This window comes from Sorex fumeus, unplaced genomic scaffold, assembly GCF_029834395.1.
Source record: "Sorex fumeus unplaced genomic scaffold, SorFum_2.1 ptg000007l, whole genome shotgun sequence".
NCBI classification, from domain to species: Eukaryota; Metazoa; Chordata; class Mammalia; order Eulipotyphla; family Soricidae; genus Sorex; species Sorex fumeus.
In genome coordinates this window covers 30744311-30766750 of record NW_026606064.1, presented here as the reverse complement: position 1 = coordinate 30766750, position 22440 = coordinate 30744311, and the positions used below count along the sequence as shown (strand labels likewise).

At 35.2% G+C, this 22440-nt stretch overlaps 1 protein-coding gene and 1 pseudogene across 1 annotated transcript in view; one reads left to right on the top strand and one right to left on the bottom strand.

The window, feature by feature from the left end:
• Positions 1-22440, top strand: part of LUZP2 (leucine zipper protein 2) — a 398937-nt gene that overhangs the window by 72120 nt on the left and 304377 nt on the right. The gene's annotated exons all lie outside the window — the stretch shown is intronic.
• Positions 8049-8158, bottom strand: LOC130016807 (uncharacterized; annotated as a pseudogene).

Genomic DNA, 22440 nt, shown 5'->3' with positions numbered 1-22440 from the left:
AAGATTTGAACCAGGGTAGTTGTACATAGAACAAGTGTCTTTATTCAGTAAACTATCTCTCTGATCCTCATTTTTTTTTCTGCAGTGCAAAGGATTAAACCAGGGTCTTACATATACATTTAACATGTTAACTGAATTCACTAAATTCTCTCTTGGTGTTGTTCTCTTTCTCTACAAAATATGCTTTTAAAGTACATGAACTTTGTCATTCAAAATTATCTATGGCACAACATATGGCTACACATATGTTTAATTAAACTAGCACTTTAGGGGCTGGAGAGATAATATAAAGTAGCATTTAAAACAGGAAGATAATTGAAAATAGAAAATATTCTAGCCCTGTTCATAGTTTTAAAGATCTTTTTCTAAATATATGCATTTGTCTTTATGCATATTTGAAATGCTACTTTGTCTTTTTTTTACATTAATTATACCTAGAATATTCCAGTTTTCTATCCAGGAAAGCTCAAGTACAAAGACCAAATGATTTCCAATTTCACTTCTGTAACATTTTCATTTTAATATATTTACTTGGGGGTTATATGAGTTGATTTAAATGCCTTTTAACTTGTAATTTCTGGATTCTAGATATAATCAAAATTGCTATTCTTATGTATTCCATTGAAAATAGAAATAGAAATAAACTTGTATAATGGGAAAGTGCAGTACAAATATAGACCAGAGCAGACCACAAATTCTGACATTACTTTTTGTTTTTACATTGACGCTGGATCAGACATTATATCTCTAAAGTCTTAGCATGGCTGCACCTGTAGATCAATTGCATGACCTTGAGCAAGTCATGTAACTTCTCAGCAGTCTGTTTTGCCATCTGAAAAACTGTGATAATAATTGATAATATCTGAATGTTACCTTTTAGGTTTGATACATTTATATCCACAGAGTGACTTTTCTTTGACAGATGTACCATTCAACAATATAAAAATCAACATTAATTAAAAAATGTTTCTAAAAGATTAGATAAATTTATTTGAATAATTATTAGCAATGGAATTTTAATTAAAAAATTCCTACTAGTTTGTCTTACCAGACTTTTTAGTCAATAGTGAATATTCAGTAATATTTCTTGCATAATTTCTTTTAGTCAATGGTGAATATTCAGTTTTATTCACCATTGAGTAAAAGAAATTACGCAAGAAATATTATTTCGTATGTAAACCAACAAGAAGGATTTGTTGGAAAAAAATTAATTGTAAAGTACTGGTGCTGATAGGAAAGAAAAGACTATTGGGTTGAATTTGATGTATAGTAGTTTTTCAGTTGTTAAAATCTCTAACAGAGAATATTTCCATTTTTACCCTAATCAAGCATCAGCTATCTTACATTGAAGTTTGTTTATTTTTGTTTTTTGGGGATGTGAAAAAGGGTAGTAGAACTCTGTCCACAACGATCACTCTGGGCATTGCTGGAGGCACCATATTTGGCGCCAAAATTGAATAAGAGGGACTGGAGCTATAGTACAGTGGGTAGGGCATTTCCCATGCACATGACCAACCGGATTCCATCCCTGGCATCCCATATGGTCCTCCAAGCACCGCCACGAGTAATTCTTGAGTGCAGAGCTGGGAGTAGCCCCTGAGCAGTGCTGGGTGTGATCCAGAAAGCAAAAATAAATTAATAAATTTTAGAAAAGAAATTGAATAACATTTAGCTCTATGCAAACCATGTATCTCAACCTCTGTACTATCTCTCTGCCCTGCATTAGCTATCTCTGTACCATTATATTTAGATTTTTTTCTCTAAAAAGGGCATTTTTAATATCCCAAATAAAAAGACAATGTTTTAAGTTTCAGTCAGATCCACTCCTTTTATTGGCTTGGCTATGGGGCCACACCTGTTTTGGTTCTACTCTCGGGAATCATTCTTGGCAGTACTCAGGGGGACCATTATGTGCTGTCAAAAATAAAATATAAGGTAGCATATTTCCATTGTAGTATCTCTGGCTCCAGGGTTTATTCGTTTTTTAATAATAAAATAATAAGAGCTCGGCAAGCTACCGAGAATATCTCGCCCGCATGGCAAAGCCTGGCAAGCTACCCGTGACATATTTGATATGCCAAACACAGTAACAATTGTCACAATGGAGACGCTACTGGGCGCGCTCGAGCAAATCAATGAACAATGGGAGGACAGTGACAGGGATTTTCTTATTTAGAATTTGCTGAAAGCCTCACATTTGTTTCTAGATTTTGATTTCCCAACATCTAGCATACGTGTTGTCACCATTATATATATTGTATATGTACTTGATATTATTAATAGATAGCCCTACAATATCTGATTGACAACACGTGACATTGACATTTCCTTAGATTTTTTTTTATTTCTCATTGTCTGTTATGATTTTTTTAAAATAAATAACTGAATGTCATTCTGGAAGACTTTCATCAGCCTCAGTGACCCCGAGAGTTTTTCACAAAACTAAACCCTGAAAGAACACACCTGAATAGCATAGGCTGTGTGATGTAATGGAGGCAGTAGATTTTTACTGGAAGGAGAACTTTCTTTAAATATCACAGTCTGGATTGAAAATGAATACCATATGATTAACACCCGAGAAATGCCCATTCTTTAGTTTCCTGCTGCTTCAAATGACCTCCTACTATTTCATTGCAATATTTTAACAAGGTTTGAATATAAAACTTTGTCATTAGAAACTTTCTCTCTTATACTCAAAATTTAATTAAAAAGTAGTCTGATAAGTATGAAATTCTATGTGGAAGATCTGCTTAGTGTTTTGATTCAAGCCTCACACTCTATAATAATCTCAGGTGCTGGTGGTCCTGATCTTCCAGGAAAAATCTTGACTTCTTTCAGGAATCCCATCCTGTTAGATCAATCTTTCTGAAAGTTGTCTTTTAGAAAGACAATGCTTTTCCATTGTTTTCCAAATTAGTGTAATCAAAGTTCTCCAGTTTGTGATTCTCAAATTAATTTTGTTTCATTTACTAATTTTTTCATACTGACTATATAAGATATTTATTTTCTCAATTGTATCACCTGTATTTTCACCTTAGTTTCCCTTCTGCAATTTTTCATGCTCAGGTCTAAAAGCCTGGATTATTTATGTATCTTTATTTTAATATGAATATGAACAATTTATTTAGAACTCTTCTGACAATTATCACATTTCTCAGATAATAGTACTAAATCTTAATTTTCAGTAATTTGTAGAACATATATAATATATAATAAGATGTTTTGATATTGTTATCCATTATTTATATTGTCTTTTACAAGTTACAATCTGTCTGGATAGTGATATTTTATTGTCATGATTATTCAGTTGGCTTGTGAGTTCCTCCATAGAATCTTTCACGAGATTATATTAAGATGTTAACTGAAGGCTTTCCAGAAAAACTCACTCACATAGCCTTTGGTGAATTCTAGCTGGAAACTTCTCTGTCTCTGTCTCTGTCCTCCCATTGTTCATCGATTTGCTTGCGCGGGCCCAGTAAACGTCTCCGTTGTGAGACTTCTTGTTACTGTGTTTGGCATATTGAATACTCTCAGTAGCTTGCCAGGCTTTCCAAGAGGGGTGGAAGAATCAAACCCTCCTCAGCCGGGCTGGCTGCACGCAAGGCAAAAACGCCCTACCGCTGTGGTATCAATTTAGGTCAATCAATTGTCAACATTGCTAAAATTGTTGTTTGTTTCTTTTAGGGTACCCTATTTGTCCCAGTCTGCCTAAGGCATTCCTGTTTTAGCCCTAAATATCTTGAATTCTTTGACTCCCCAGTGTTGGGAAAAAGCAAGTTGGTTACTTATTTACTCAAACCAGATTTCTCATGACTTGAACATTAGTGATTAGGGCCAATTTCCAATGTACTGTTGTGAAAACACTTCCTTGCAAAAGTTCCAAAACTTCTTATAACATAATTTCTGTTATGACGTAGTTTCTGATGAGACACTAAGGCCAGCCCCAAATTAGATAGAGGAGAAATAGTGTCAGAGAGGTAGTGAGGGGGTTAGAGAGTTGCCTCCAACTGGGTTGCTGGCTCTGAATATGATTCCCAAGCACCACCTGGAGTGAGCACAGAGACAGAACAGAGCCAGCACCAGACTCAGGAGTTAAGTCCTGAGCACAGTTAAGTGTGGCTCCAAAAACAAAAACCCTTCCCCTTTAAGAAAGAGGAGAAATAAATCCCATGTTGAGGGAGCACCAAAATCATATTATAGTAGACAAGTAGGGGTGGAACATATTACAGGAAATTTTGAGACTGAAATATCTCAAACCATATATGATCTTATATAGAGGGCAGGATTCAGTACCTAGTAACATTTGCCTCCAAATATCTTCTTAAAAGTTTCTTGCATTTAATAGGCACTTGGTAAGTGATTAAATATAAACACAAAAGGGCTAATTTATTATTAATCCTTTACTCAGGATTAAAAATATACTCAATTTGTTAGTGTTCTTCCAAATTTATTCAGTTGAAAGGGACACATTTCTGCCATCAATAAGATAGGCCAAAAAAGAAAGTACTCTAGAGGGGGACCCATGCTTTTTATGCCAAGATCAATGTGGTGCACTCTGAAGAATCTAATAATGATTTCAAACCTGGGGCAGTGTTTGGGTAGAATTATAAATGGGACTTGGATAGGCAGTAACAATAACTTGGATAGTCACCATTGGGGAAATTATACATTATTGTATAATTCTACAAATTTAGGGTTGAAAAATATTAAACTGACAAAAATTCCTATCAGTGCTTCAGAATTTATATTCACTCTCAGTACCCTGAGGAAATACATAATCTTAAATTATGCAGGATTCCAAACTTTGATATCCCAGTAAGACAATATGCTAGAAGAACTTTTTTGTTTCTCTTTCTTTGTATTATTTTTATTTGTTTTTTACTAAATGAACTCTCATAGAATTTGGTAAACAACATTCGCACCTTGTTCATGATTGTTTATATTACCATGTGTTAGCCTCTTTTTTAAAAATATGTACCTATAAGTTTTGACTTTGATAAGTTGCCACAGAAATTTGGCATTGGATGTAGAAGTTTTGAACAGTCATAGAGTCTTAGAAAATAAGTTTTACATATGGGAAAAGGGCTTCTGAAATTCTAGCTAACTGCCATTTTTAATCTTTGTCAATGCATAGGGTTAGTTATATTTGAATCTCAAGAAGGGGGCAGTGAAATTTGTGGTCAGTTCTGATAACTTTTATTATGTGGGCTGAAACACAGAAGTTCAGGTCTATTGAGTAACAATATAGAGTATATTTTACAGGCTCAGATGCCTTCTAATTTCTTTAAAATGTCAGGTGCTCCAAGAAGAGCAAAGAAGCACAGGCAGTGGAGAACTAATTGCTACTGAACATGAAATTTTTCTAGGTCATTGCTTTACATTAGGCTCGGGTCAGTAGTAACTCAAATACATTCAATGGCAAAGTACTTTCTGGAAGTCAGGCCTGAATACAGTCCAGTTTCTGGTCTATCATATCTCAAAACTAATACAAAACTGCCAACTTTGTTGGTATTTTAGGTTATTCATCTTTGATGTATGTGACCTCAATATTAAAATAATTGCATTTTATAAATAAGTCCAGACTTCACTACAGGAGTAAGGAAGGCAAGTATGTCATGTTTATAAATGTGTGTATACAATATCAAAACATTCTAGTAACCTCCACCAACATTGTAGAAGGTTTATTTTAAGGTATTTTCATTTTATTTCAGTGATGACAGATGAAGTAAACCTGACAATGAAAGCTAAAATATTTAATACCTTTGTTTTCAGATGTTTATGGTTGGAATAAGGTCAGAATTTCTGTCAGTGCTCAAGAATATTCTCAGATACTGAAACAGGGAATAAGTTAGTTTTGTTAATACTTTGGACCATTTTCAGTAAAAATTATTATTTCAGGTTAACAATGGCTCCACACATATGTTGAAATATCACACACATAACTTATTTTAAAAGGTAAGAATGGTTCTACCAAATGATCCAAATTATCCCATTTCTAGAAATCTACACCCAAACACAAAAAATAGAACATCCATTCAAAAATATACACATATCTGTTTACTGACGATCTTAATACAACAGCCAATTACCCAAATGGCTAAAAACAAATGAATGTATAAAGAAGTTGTGTACACACAGACAGACAGACAGACACACACACACACATACTGAAAATGAAATACTAGCACAATGAAATACAACCAATGCAGCAAAAACAAACAAAAGAGACATTTGGTTTACAGCAGCTTGGATGGTATTGAAGGGTATCATATTGAGAAAAATAACTCAGAGGAAGGACCATTGCCAGATTGATACTGGATTACAGATCTGGGAATAATAGGTTGTGTAGGAGGGAGGGAGGAATAATGAGGTGGACCAGGCATAGTTGGAAAATCTAGAACGTGTTTGTGGTGTCAAAGTGAGGCAACACTATGGTTCAAAATTAAAACTGTCCTTCAACAAATGGTGGGGGAACATGAGCGAGGAAGATAGGACCAAATGTATTATAGGACAGTTTGGAGGGTCATGATCACTTCATAGGAGTGGTGTGCAGTAACTTTCTACCTCAATACTATAAACTTAAACTTATAGCCTTATTTCCTAAACCATATTAAAAAAATAAAATGAAAATCTGAACCTGATGGGAGACTAAGAGTCATGGATTAGGTTGTAATTTTTCTAACCAACAAAAATACTGATAAAGTTTTTGGCCAGAAATGGGATCCAATTGAGTGCATTTTCAATGCACAGAGCAGAAATACCATTTCCAATGACAAAAAATATAGTCAAATATTTAGTTAAATGTGACACTTATTATTGGAAACTAGAAGGTTATTTATTTATTCTGGATTGACTGAAAGATTCTGAGGCCTTTTCATGTGGTATCTAAAATGACATCAAGGAAACTTAGGAATTCATATACAGCAGGAAAATACAGTCTTCAGTGCTAGAGGGATAGTACAGACACTAAGACACATGTCTTGCATACAGCAAATTCTGGATAAATCGCAGTGATGAATATGATCTTCTATGCACCACCAGGAGTAGTTACTGCGAATAAAGTCAAAAGTAAACCCTGGAAATGGATGCGACACAACTTTCTCTTCCCCTGCTGAAAAAAAAATGTACACTCAAATTTTCTTTCTGTGAATCAACAATAAAATGAATTGTTTCAATGGTCTCAGTAATTTTTATAAGAGACTATGTTTTAAACCATGAATCAATGATTGTTATCTCTAGTGATTAAAATATTAGGAATGAGATTTAGGAGCAATATCATCCGGGACCATCTGTTATTATTAGCATCTTCAGTTATAACAATTTAGTTATAATAATTTAATAATGCAATCGCTATTTGAAAATAAACATACATATACAAATTTGAATATATATCAGCATAAAGATGTATCTAATTGATTTATATAAATATACCATATCATGATTAAAAGAAAACAGAACCATTTATAGTTTTTTAAGTTTTATTTTAATACAGTTGTTTCCAATAATTCATTATATTTTATATTCCAACACAATTCTACCACTATTACACCTTCCCACCACTGTATTTTAGATGTTTCCACCCCGACCCCCAAAGCCTGCCCCCAAAGCAGGACCTACAAATAATTTATTTTGTATTACTTATTATGAACAATCTGTAAAAAATTATCCAAAAAGTTTCCTCACAGGAAATTGTGTGAAGGTTGTTGTATTTCACCCTGGAGCCATTAAACCCCTGTGTCCTTGTCTTGGTACATCAGTGGTATAGAGTAAGAGCATTCATGGCGTGCACTCCAGGAATTCTAAAATTTTAAATATGATGATACACCTGAGGTTAATTTAGCTATTTTTTTTAACTGGATCGTGACTTTGGATTCCATGAACATCTCTGGCATGTTGCTCGTGTTGCTCTCTTATAAAAGATTTATTTCTGAGTTTCTGGATCATGGCCATAAATGTTATAGAGTTTTTCGATGGAATTAAAAACTGCCACTATGAGTGTTATTAGAAAGTGGAAATGAAGCAAGTCAAAAGCAAAGTATATGCATTGCAAGGAGTTATTACAGGCAGACATAATATGAAGTTTAAATATCATATGATATAGACCTATGCATAAGAACAGATACTACACTTGATCTTAGCCAAAAGGCCGAGAAGGTACTGGCAGAGGGACAAAGCCACGCGGGTTCCAGGGCCGAGATCTCCAAGCCTACTCGGATTGGGGCTGAGCATCCTCCACCCAGATCCTCCAAATTCCAGTAGGCGGGAGTCACACCCACCAACTGGCCCCCTGGCGTCGTGTAATTCCATCAATGGCCAAGACTCAGAGACTATAAAAACCAGCTCCCAGAAAGCATTTGCGGCCGCGTGACATCTTATTATGACATCTTATTATCTCATTCCTACTTTGGACAAACTGGCAGGCTACCGAATGTAGCCTGCCCACACGGCAGAGTCTGGCAAACTCCCCATGGCGTACCCAATATGCCAAATACCAGTAACAATGATGGGTCTCATTCTCCTATAGAGCCTCGAATATAATCTCAGGGCTAGGATGAAGGAGATGTTACTGGGGCCTGCTCGAGGCAATCGACGAATAACAGGATGATTTGTGATTTGTGATTTGTATGTATAAGTGTATGTACATATAAATATAAATCTGTTTTAGAAACAGTTTAATATTCACTTAACTTGGATTATTATACAAATAATAATTGAACCTCTTTCATAGAAATTTCTCTTACTTAGTTACTGTTAAGACATTTTTTCAGAATACTCAAAAGACTCAGAACTTTTGGCCCTCATATTAATGTTTCTCATGGGAAGTTGAGTGCCATAGTTTTAAAGATTTTTAAGAGCAAGTAAATTTAAATGTGCTAATGTAAGATTAAAAAGGAAAATGGGGTGCGATAAGCCTCTGAAAAAAGCATAATTAATTTTCATGACATATATTTTCTAGATAAATTCTGGAGTGTCTTCTATTCATGGCCAGACATTCAATAATAAATAGAGCATAGTAAGCACATTTTCTTTGCAATATATTTTTGTTTAAATTCCTGCCTTTACCCTGAACTCTTTATGGAGTATCACATTTTAGATTAGCTTAGACCATAAGAAATGATATTCACTCTTTAGTCACAGTATAATCATTTATCATATACCTCCTTTTTGTCTTGGTGATAGAAATTTATTAGAATAAATCTTGGGAATGCAGACAGGAAAATGGGAGTTTTTACACCCAGAATAAATCTTATGGGAGACAAGTAAACAAATGAATTCCATTAGTAAAATGTAAGCTATAGAAATATTTTTGCACAAGTATCTGCACACTCAAAATGAATAAAAAGGAGAGGTCATATTTTGCCTGAAATATTCATATGCTGAAATAGCCAGAATATAGCAGTGTTTCCTAACAGCGATAAAAAGGTGAACTCTTAAATATAACAATTCTAATATAAGCAGCAATATGATTTAAAATTATAATGATACTTACTATTAGACTTGAAAGAAGTGAGTCTATTAGGAAATAAGTATAGGGGAATACAAAATATAAGCATCTATACTTACTGTGTTTGAACGGGAAAAAAATCTTTGCTTTTAAATTGTGCCTTAAGATAGGTTAATCATTTCTAGAGAACAGCAATATTATTATGAAATAACTCAATGGCAAATCATTATGCCACTTTCAGAGATAGAGCAGCTTAGCAGCCGTCAAATAAGTCTGGGATTTTTGCCTATCTAATGCAGTCCTTATGGTACATTGGAAGACTGCAGCTGTTGACAGCACAGTGGGATGTCTTTGCCTTCAGAGAAGCAATTCCAAAGATTGGCTGATTGCCAACACTGCAAGCCTGCTGACACTAGAAAGTCAGGGGTAAGTGAAGGGTTTGTATAGTAATTACAGTGAAATATCTAAGACTGTTCAAATGGCCAAATGGTAGGATTTCATTCTCCATGTCATTCAGTACACTTTAGAATCTTCTAAGTAAGTAATCTAGGTATACAGCAGATGATTTTTCTTTAGTGCTGTGCTAATTGGATTATATTAGCTGTCAAGTATCGAGCTTCCATTTGAGGTAGATGGTTCTTCTCTCCGCTAGAAAAGCAATGAAGAATAATGTGTTAGTTCTTCATACTTGGTCTTAGGAAAAATATCTTAACATAATGTCTGGAATAACACTGCTTTTATCTAAGAAAAATAGGTTGTAATCTATGATTCTCAGGTGTTGGGTATATTCATCTTACTCTGCAATTTGATTCAATTCCAGTATTCCATTACTGCTCAGAATTTATCTAATCTTTCCTTCTAGCTTACTTTCCAAGTATTTAGAGTCCTTTTATTTCTGGACCACGTCTTTGGTTATAAAATCTTTCATTTTTTGCCTGCTATATCTTGAACATATTACCTTTAAAATTTTCACTTTCTGTATAATCATTTTGAAACTATCTAATATTCTGAGTAAAATGTAGCAAATATGTTTAATAATTTTTTCTATAAACAACTATTAATCCTTTAAACTTATTCCTATCTGTTGTCATTTTTATTGCACTCTTTCTTCCCTCTCAAGTACCATTACACCAAAGATTTTTCTGTTACTCCTAAAAATCTCATCTAATGGTAATAGCAGCTGAGATATTTTAATATATTTATTAATAGTAGTTCTAGTAATTTGGTGACTAGTAGATTTGAGATGTATACAAATGTACAATAATTAAATCTACTGGTATTGGTTGAGTAAAGTTACAGGTTTTCACAAGTTAAAATCCTTTACAGTTCCATTTTTACACATATGCATGGGTTATTTTGTTGGTGATTAGCAACTGTGTGTTTATTAAATAAAATAATAAGGGGCCTCCATGGAGGCTCTCTCTCTCTCCACTGCCGGTGTAATCTCGGGCTGCTTCCCCCACCCCAGGGAGGCTGATGGCCATGGACAGGCAAAGAAAGGAAGGAGGGCCAGGCTGGTTGGTGTCAGTTGCAGTTTATTCCATTCCCATTTCCATTCTCCTCTGATTTTCCTCCTGCTTCTTCCTCCCCCATACTACTTCTTTCTCCTTCTAGATCCCACTTCAACCTTCTTCTCACTCCTCTTCATACTCCTTCTCTCCCCTCTCCCCCACCCCAGCCCACTCTTAAGTCTTGTTAAATCCCAAAGCATGAGGATTTGGAGTTTACATATAGGTGTGGTCAAAATCAATAGGGATAAAATCCTTCCCTCAGGGAAAGCTGCAGATTCTCATTCAACAGGATGACCCACCCAAGAGCAAAATCCCATGGGTATGTTTCTCCTCTCCTTGTCCAACAAATATATAAACGTTCATAATGTTAATCATTTTCTATGGACACAGTAAGAGATATATTAACCTTATAGAATTACTCTCCTGGGATCATCTAGATCTCATATTACAGTGTTCAGGCCAGATTAGTCTTTCCTATCCCTAGCAGGGTCCTAATTTTGGCTTTACTTTTGGATTATGACAGCATTTGTCCATGACCATTCTCTCAATTTATAGCTGAGTATCATGGCACTTTGGCCTGGCCTATTTCAATGTCAGGGTAGCTCACAGCTGGCCCTGGGTCCATTCAGTCCCTCATTGAAACCCTGTGTTTGGGGTGCTAGAAACTAAGGGCAACTGAGGCTTAAATTGAGAAAGCAGATGCCCAGGAGTGAATAATATTCGGAGTCAATTCAAGCAATAAAAGCAAAATATTAACCATCTTCCTGTGTCTATACAAAAAAGAAAAGAGAGAATGTGGTTATGTGAAAATAAAGGCAGATTCATGTTAGAAAGCTAAAAGCAAAAGTGTGGGGATTGTTGTCAACCAACTGAAACTCAGCCCCAACGATTGTTGGCAACTTCCAGCAACTCACAGAGAGAACATGGTCATGCTAAAACCTAAATTTTTATTATTCACTGTATCACTGTCATCCTGTTGTTCATTGATTTCCTTGAGCAGGCACGAGTAATGTCTCCTTTGTCCTAGTCCTGAGATTTTATTTTATGAGTGCCACATTGGAGGCTCTTTCAGGGTGAGGAAAATGAGACCCATCGTTGTTACTGGGTTTTGGCATACCAAATACGCCATAGGGAGCTTGCCAGACTCTGTCGTGCAGGCAGGATACTCTCTGTAGCCTGCCAGGTTTTCTGAGAGCGAGAACTATACAATAAGATGAAGTGAGGCTGCGAATGCAGCCATGCGCGCTTCTGGGAGCTTGGTTTTATTAGCAATTTCAATTGCTATTTGTTTAAGTCAAAATGTCTTACAGAAATTTTCTCGATTGTTTTCTGATATATAATATTCCAACACCAATCCTATCATCAGTGCCAACTTTCTTCCTCCAGTGTCCCCAGTTTTCTTCCCCCTTCTATTCTGCCTCCTATCTCTATGACAGACACAATTTTTAAGGCTTCGTTATTTATATTACTATTACTTATAAAGTTTCATGCCTGACACTTACCAGCTCAAAATTCTCTCCCAGAGTGACCGTAATACATTTTGTTCCATAATATTTGCAGAGGAATTCAAATAAATACATGTGTCTGTTCACATGAGAAAAAGATGCAGGAAAATTATTGACAAATGCTATTTCATAAACACAAATGTACTAAAATGCTGAGGACAGAATTCTAGAAAATAATCATATTTATAATTCAAAATAGAGATCTTGTCTCTAAAATTCCACATTTCAGAAATATTGTGTTTTAAACATTTTTGTTGTTGCTGTTGTGTGTGTGTTTTAAACTTTCAAGGGTGATACACACATCTCTAAAATCCTTCAAACTTAGAATCCATTTGCAAATACAAATAGTAACATATTTTTATTATTGAGTCTCCTGGATTGGTGTGGTGCTTTGGATATTTGTCAGCACCTACTTTCTCATTTTTCCTTTAGCAATGCCAAACTAGCCCACCATTAATAATAACAATGTTTTAGATAAGCACCTTTTTGTTCTTTGGGTGAAAAGTTACAATTTAAATGGAATAATGCAAGTTTCTTACTATTTTACAAGAGTTAGAAAATAACATCAAAGGAAGGCCAGTTGGATAGTATTTTTTCATTTACCAGGTAGACATAATTCCAGTGTGTTGTACTGATGACACATTACTGTCATTATCAAATATCTAAGGTATTTCTTCTTATCCAAATATTCCTCATTGTCCAAACATTGGTTAACATCAATTTTATCAATTTTGAATCTCTCTCTCTCTCTCTCTCTATATATATATATATATATATAATATATTATACAATTAATATATTGTACCAGCCAAGGAAGAAACGCATGCGGGTTCCGGGGCTGAGATCTCCAAGCCTGCTTGGATCGGGGCTGAGCATTCTCCACCCAGATCCTCCAAATTCCAGTAGGCAGGGGTCATACCCACCAACTGGCCCCCTAGCACCGTGTAATCCCATCAACGGCCAACACTCAGAGACTATAAAACACAGCTCCCGCGCCCCGACATCTTATTAACTCGTCCTTACTTTGGACAAACTGGCAGGCTACCAAATGTAATCTGCCCACACGGCAGAGTCTGGCAAACTCCCCATGGTGTACCCAATATGCCAAATACCAGTAATAATGATGGGTCTCATTCTCCTAACCCTGAAAGAGCCTTGAATATGGCACTTTTTAAAAAATCTCAGGGCTAGAACGAAGGAGACGTTACTAGGGCCTGCTCGAGGCAATCGATGAACAACAGGATGGTTTTGATCATGATATTATATATTATATAGATAATCTTTCCCAAACAATCTAGAAAAACATGCATTTGGTTCTAGTGCTCTGAGAAATAGCCTCTTTTACGAAGTGCAAGACCAGAACAGGGAATCTTGGAACAAAGTGGAGCGGATGGAGGCTTTCAGGCTAGCTTCCCAATGAAATTTAGACTTCACATTCTCTACCCATTGTATGAATTCACAAACTATTTCTGAGTGACCTAAAAAGTATCAGCATGGCTCTCATTTTTTGAAGAGGATACAAATTTCTAGGAGAAGAAATTAGTTTACATGTCAGAAGAATCTTTATCTAAGCCTTCCAGATGTTAATGTTCTTTTAAAATATTTGAATAGCATCCAAGTGAGAGCCAGAAATATGTCACAGAAATTCTAATGCGGTGAATTCAGGAGAGACTGGTACATCTGGATATAGAAGATGTGATCTTCTCATCACCATGCTGCTGTTACAAAAAAATATCATTTTAATGTACAACAAAAAGGAAAAATTAAATATATTACTACATATAGATTGCACATTTGTACATTTATAATACTGTATTTAATATGTGATTTTTTCTGTCCCAACATTAGTCTAATATATTGTTTTATGTTTTTATATATTGTTTTAAAAGATATGTTTAAAATATATTTTTTACAACAATATGATTTGATTTACAAACTACTCTCTTTAGACAGATAAGAGTATTAATTTTTAGTTATCCAAGTGATAAATTGATGTTTCGATCCCACTTACATGTTTTCTAGAAAATCTTCCTATAGTCAGTAAAAGGAGAAAAATACAGGAATACAATACAGGAATACAGGAATCAGTACCTATTCAAAGGACCCAGTCGCAATTTCTCTTTTGCCATTTCCCTTAAGTTTTTTGGTTTTTTTGTTGTGCTTTTCTTTTAAATATTTGCCATAGTACTCTAGCATTAACCTTTCAGTCAGTATTTTTTCAATTGCAATAAATAGGCAATAAATAGCGCACATTATCTATGTAATGTTTTATTTTGAGGATGAATTTTGAGGTCTTTCTGTGTAAATTGCAAAGGATTAAACACATTCTCTTTCATTTCAATTCAATATTAAATAAAATGAGTTTCACTTCATCCTTTGGTCTCTCCAATTTACTATATTCTATAATACTATTACACCCTTCTCTTTGAAATTTCATTGTAGGATATTTCATTTTTGTGGAAGACCTATATGAGTGTCTGTTTTTGATAAGGCAAAAACATTTGAAAGTGGTTTTCATTTTAATGCTTAAAGGTCAAGTGAAATTAATATTTTACATTTTTTGAAGCAGTAGAAGTTTTGGAAATGATATTTACCCCCACATGCATAATCAGAATAACAACTGGCTCCTTTCCTGACATATCATTTCTATGATTATTCATTTTTCATATCATCCATACTTTTATAATGTTAGTCATATTTCAAGTTCTGTGTGGTATTCGTTATTTGTTGGATACTTGTATTGGTAGTTGAGTTTGTTAAAAAAAAAGTACATAGATTCATGGTAAAGTACATAGATTTCATGCTACTGTAGATTATAAAATATTTTTTTAGGAACATTTTCCTGTTATTCTTCTATTGCCTTGAGCAAGCCCCAGTAACGTCTCTTTCATCCTAGCCCTGAGATTATATTCAAGGCTCTTTAGGAGAATGAGACCCATCATTGTTACTGGTATTTGGCATATTGGGTACGCCACGGGGAGTTTGCCAGACTCTGCTATGTGGGCAGGCTACATTCGGTAGCCTGCCAGTTTGTCCAAAGCAGAAATGAGATAATGAGATGTCATAATAAGATGTCCCGGTTCCATGAGCTGGTTTTTATAGTCTCTGAGTCTTGGCCATTGATGGGATTACACGGTGCCAGGGGGCCAGTTGGTGGGTGTGACCCCCGCCTACTGGAATTTGGAGGATCTGGGTGGAAGATGCTCAGCCCCGATCCGAGTAGGCTTGGAGATCTCGGCCCCGGAACCACGTGTGGTTTTGTCCCTCTGCCAGTACCTTCATGTGTGCGGAGAGTGGTCTCAGCATGGTGTTGGCTGGTCCTGGAGGTCTTCAGCTGTCGAAGCCCTGGTCGGCGCGGGGAGGAAAGCTCAACCCGCTCCCCTCCAAGGGGCCCCAGCGAGGACATTTAGGAACATTTCCCTGTTAAATAATAGGAAACGAGCACCTAGCAACTATTACATGTCTTAATACCATATTTAGTACTTTTTCTACTAAAGTGTGCTATGTGTAGACAGCTAGTTACTCTATTGTTGTTTAATACTATGTTACACAACATGCCACATTGCCCTCATATCGCTATATGATAAATATATAAATTCCTTCAAACTAATTATTGGAGAGAACATTTGAAAGGCCACAATCTGTGCAAAAAAATGTGTTGAATAGTACAGCAATTCCAATTATTCCTAAATTTTAAGTTTCTCATCAAAAACAAAAATAATGCACCAGCACTAACACTATCCTCCCATAGTTCATCGATTTGCTCGAGCAGGCCCAGTAACATTGCAAGACTTGTTACTGTATTTGGCATATTGAATACCTCATGGGGAGCTTGCCAAGCTCTGCTGTGAGGGCGAGATATTCTCGGTAGCTTGACGGACTCTCCGAGAGGGGTGGAGGAATTGAACTCCAGTTGGCCGGGTCGGCTGCATGCAAGGCAAATGCCCTACACGCTGTGCTATCAATCCAGCACCTGCTATTGTTTTAGCCCCAAACAAAAATAATTATAAAAATAATTTAACTGGGAGGTGGATGATAGTACAGTTGGTAGGGCATTTGCTTGCAAGCAGCTGACCCAGGTTCAATTATGGTCCTCCGAGCACCACTAGGAGTAATTCTGAGTGCAAAGCCAGGAGTAACCCCTGTGCATCAGCAGTTGTGACCCAAAAAGCAAATAAATAAATATAAATAAAAATAAAAATAAAAATAATTTACCTTGCTCATTTCCTTCTGTCATACTTTCATTTTTTATTAAATATGGAAATAGAAATCATGTGATACTCTGATAAGAAGGTAATAGTTGGGAACAAAGAAGCAGTACAGCAGGTATGGTACTTATTTTGCATGAAGATGATATTATATTGGTTCCCAAGGCATCACTAAGATTATTGTCATTGAGCAAAAAATAGGGAGTAAGTAGCCCTAAGAACTGCCAGTGTGACTGCAGAATAAAATAATGTTATTGGAAAGAAAATGTTGGCTTAGAGTGATATGCATATTGTAAAGTGACAGCAAAGTAAATAAATTCTTATTCTAGCTCAGACATTTCATATCTTGGTCACTTATTTGCTATCCTCTTTACTTATCACCCTAATGAAATTAATATAGAAAATAATTTTGAGTACTTCTCATATCATTAACGTTAATAGTCTTAAAAATGTCTACTTATGTCCATAGCACCCAAAGCCCTCACTGAAGCCTGAGCACAGAGCCAGTATAAGCACTAACTAAATACCACAAGGTGTGATATATATATATATCATATGTATGTGATATATATATATATATATTTGAAGTTGTAAAAAATCTATGCCCTAAATTTTAGATACATATTAATTTTAGATACATATTATGTACCAGACATACCTTCTATAAATTGAATAAAGAAGCCTCCAGTTTTCATGCTATGTTTAAAACTTAGTAAGTAAGGCCCTCCCGTTGTTCATTGATTTGCTTGAGCGGGCCCAGTAATGTCTCCATTGGAGACTTTGTTGTTATTGTGTTTGGCATATCGAATACGTCACGGGGAGCTTGCCAGGCTCTGCCGTGCGGGCGAGATACTCTCGGTAGCTTGCCGGGCTCTCCGAGAGGGGCGGAGGAATCGAACTCTGGTCGGCCATGTTGGTTGCGTACAAGGCAAACGCCCTACCGCTGTGCTATCGCTCATGTGTAATTATAAAGTATTCCAGAGAGGAGCAACTCATGTCTGATTAACTCATCTTTAGGGAAAGTATATGGAAGTACTTAATAAATTAAGAGACCAATTTCACTGTTTCTTTAAAAAATAGTTATCTGTCAGATAATATACAATTTTATATACATTTGTTATCACCCATAGACCTCTTTGTAAATTAAACATTTTATAAAACAAATACAGGTCCCCTCTTTTCTAAGAATTATTACTGAGTACTGACTAGTAATAGGGTCTTTGAAATAATGTTTTACATTAAATGGTATTAGAATGGCAGGGCTTTCCTGAGTTTTTTAAGTTATTATTATATATTAACTTGAATTATATTATTGAAGGATACTCCATAAGTACTAAATTCATCTTTAATTTAGCATGACACTGAAAATAGGTAAAAATAAATATTTCTGAAACTATTTTTGAACCAAATTTTAAAGACATTTTGCTATTATAGAGTCTAGTTGGGGTTTTATAGAAACCTGAATATAGTTTTAAAAGAAGGTTAATGTTATGTTTCTTTTAAATAAATATCAATGAGTTTGAGTAAAGCAATAATTTTTTATATCTTGATATTCTTTCATGTTGTCTTTTGAGCAATAAAGTAGAGTGGTTTTAATTATTTTGTTGAAAAGATATTAAACAGACTCATCACCACCAGCTGTGACCCCAAAACAAAATGCAAATAAGTAAATAAATAACAGCTTCAAGAGTCAGTATTGTTCATTCAATATGGAGAAAAGTTCCTAAAGTGAATGCTCAATTAATATTCACACTAAAATCTAACATACATACACACACAAATAAATTAGGGTTGTATACTTTTGTGAATTGAAATACTGTAATGCTAAACATAATAAAACTATTGGTTTGAATACAAATAACCCTTTAATTAAGAAATTATAAATAATCTCGGCCTCAGTCTCGGTCTCAGGCTTCCCGTTGTTCATCGATTTGCTCGAGTGGGCCCAGTAACATCTCCATCATGAGACTTCTTGTTACTGTGTTTGGCATAGTGAGATACTCTCGGTAGCTTGCTGGGCTCTCCAAGAGGGGCGGAGGAATCAAACTCGGGTCTGCCATGTTGGCCGCTCGTAAGGCAAACGCCCTACCACTGAGCTATGGCTCCAGTTATCCTACAAGAAATATTTTAAGAAATTGTTAAAATATTATTCAGAATGACTTATTTCTGATATATGCCAGGAGTTTAACAATCTTACAATCTTTTTTTCTGTGGGGAGGGGTGTGGTGTATGTTGTCTGGGTAATATCCAACAGTCCTCAGGGATTATTCCTGCCTCTACAGTCAGATGCTACGCCTGGTGGTATTTTAGAGGCCATACGTGGTACTTAAGATCAAACCAAGATCAACTACATGTAATGCAAGTGCCTTAAATTCTATAGTGTCTCTCTGTCCCAATCTCATTTTAGATATCTTATCATATCTGCTGCTATAAAGAAAAGTCTTCTGTAATCGAGTAGATTATTCCACACAAAGTATATAAGACTTCTGAGCACAGTATGAGGACCCGCTAAACTCACTTTGCTATGAAGCACTGTCATTGGTTAAAATGGTCAATAATTTTCAGTAAGTAACTAAAAATTATTATAAAGGCAGAGAGAAAACTCTGTTCTTAACTGTGTTCAATGATATTTGATTATCTACATATGAAAGTGTTTTCTCTCCAGGGGATTCAGTTGCCTCTCCTCTCAGGGATCTGTCTGTGCTTGGGCCTGAATCATGCATCTCATTGGCTTTCCTGGATCCTGAGAAAAGTCCTTTGTATAAAAGGCTTTCAAAACTTCAGGATGATTTAAATTTCAGACAGTTTTCCCTAAACATATGTTACCAGGACCTCCTTCCCGTTCCCCACCCCCACCATACAGTATACATTTTGTGTTACTTTCTATGTAATACAATTATTTCTTCTATATCCCGGCTGTGATTTTTTCCCTGAGTTTTGTCTCTGCTCCACTAAAGACAGTCTACAGAATGGAAAAGGATATTCATCGAATACACATCTGACAAGGGGTTGATAACAAGAATATACAAAATACTGGTGGAACTCCACAAGAAGAAAACATCCAACCCCATCCAAAAATGGGGCAATGAAATGAACAGAAACTTTCTCAAAGAAGAAATCCGAATGGCAAAAAAGCACATGAGAAAATGCTCTACATCATTAATCATCAGGGAGATGCAGATCAAAACCACAATGAGATACCATCTCACACCTCAGAGACTGGCCCACATTCAAAAGAACGAAAGCAACCGATGCTGGCGCGGATGTGGCGAGAAACGGACACTCCTTCACTGTTGGTGGGAATGTCGACTAGTTCAGCCCTTTTGGAAAACAGTATGGATGTTTCTCAAAAAATTAGAAATTGAGCTCCCATTTGACCCAGCGATACCACTCCTGGGAATATACCCCAGAGAGGCAAAAATGTGTAGTCGAAGTGACATCTGCACTTGTTTGTTCATTGCAGCACTCTTTACAATAGCCAGAAACTGGAAGAAACCTGAGTGCCCAAGAACAGATGACTGGTTAAAGAAACTTTGGTACATCTACACAATGGAGTACTATGTAGTTCTTAGAAAAGATGAAGTCATGAAATTTACATACAAGTGGTACAACATGGAAAGTATCATGCTAAGCGAAATGAGTCAGAAAGAGAGGGATAGACATAGAAAAATTGCATTCATCTGGGGGATATAAAGCAACAAAATATGAGATCAATACCTAAGAATAGCTGAGATCAACACCAGGAGGATTACTCCATAACTTAGAGGCCAGTCAGATATTCTAGGGGAAAGGGCAGTTCAGATAGAGAAGGGAACACCAAATGAAAGGTGTTTGGAGGATCCTCCCAGGAGGGGAAATGCATGTTAAAAGTAGACTATGGACTGAACATGATTGCCACTCAATGCCTCTTTTGCAGACCACAACACCCAAAAGGAGAGAGAGAACAAAGGGGAATGCCCTGCCACAGAGGCAGGGTGGGAGGGGGGGTGGTGGGAAATGGGCACTGGTGGAGGGATGGGTATTTGATCATTGTATGACCGAAACTCAGGCACAAGGATTTGTAAATCTACAACTGTACCTCATGGTGCTTCACTAATAAAAAAAAATTAAAAAAAAGAATCATAAAGCAAACCCTAATGATTATGTTTAAGAGAGGATAGATGTTTGAAGGATCTTATACTCTTTAATTTTTCTTCAGAAGTAAATGTTACCGGCATTTTATAAAACTTTTGGGGACTTAATTTGTTGTGTGTATAAATTCGTGAGACTTGAGATAATTTAGACTTTATTTTTCCCTCAATTTCAAATTACCTATAGTTAATTCCTAAGTCATTGTTTCCCAAAAATATGAATTTAAAATAAACTAGACAATTGGATGCTTCAGAATTCTGATATTAGGCAAATGTGCTTAGCCCTAGTTTTCTTTCTTTCCTCATTATCAACATCCTTTATTCTGGTCAGTTTATACCCAGGTTGATATATTCCCTAAACTGAATAGTAACAAAGTAACATTTTCGTGAAACACTGTCTAGATCAGATTTCTTTCTTGGATTATTCAATTATAAGGTCAGAATCATGCCTCTTGTGTAAGTGTCACAGTAATTGTTCTTTGATCTCAGTAAAGATTATCAGTCTTTGCTGCTCATTGATAAAACCAGGGCTTGGGAATAGATACTACATTTTAGACAGAATGCTATTTTAACTATACATGAAAATTCTTCTTCTCTTTAAATGACACATTGCCTTAGATGTCAAGGAATATATAAAACAGAGACATTTTATTACAAATCTATTTGGGAAGTTATAGTCCTTAGGTTTGTAGACCTATAATTCTCTAGTTAAATCAGTTAGAGTGACTGCTATAGGATGAATAAGAAAAAGTCACCTACTTTTAAGTAATTTCAATTTCTAGTAAAAATGAAACCAAAATAATTTTATGTAAGAAACTAATATGGCCTGCTAAATCAGATATACAGTACCTGACCATTTTTAAATCATAGTGATTTAAGTTCTGATAACTTTCAGCATTTCATTTTTTAAGAATTTATTTTTATGTTCATCAATATTATATAATCACAGTTTTTTAACATTTATGAAAAAATGACCAGATGAAAAAGAGAATAGCGATTGCACATAATTTTATTTTATTTTATTTACTTTATCAAATTAAGAAACAACATCACAAGTGTTGTGGTTTCTTGAAGTTTATATCTTTAATAGATGTTAATTACCTGGTAATATACTAATTAATATAATGTATTTTTATAAGACATTTATAATTGATAGGTGTATCTAATCTTCTCCATAGGAACTTTCAGCTCCTGGGAAGAAAGATAATGAGCAGTTAAAATTAATATGTAATTACAAATTACAGTGATATGAAGGTTATAATGAAATGACTGGCTAAGTGAACAATCACTCATTGAATAAATTTAAAAAATTAGTATTTGCTAGCATGTGTGCTTCCAAACAACTTTACTTATGACTTAAAATCTATATTCAAAGTCATAAATTCATAGAGAATTAAATTTTGAATAAAAATTGGTGATTTTAGAGTATCTAAATAGCATAATACAAAGAACAAATTTTTTAATTATCAATATTTTTTCTCTCCCTAATGTTTATATTGCAACTAGATATATTTGACTTGTTTTAGACACTGGAAAATCATAATATCCCTCATTTGTCTAAACTATTTTTTTAACTACATGAACTAAAAATTGTGATTTATCTTTGTTTTACATGTATAAATCTTGTGAAGGCTACAGATT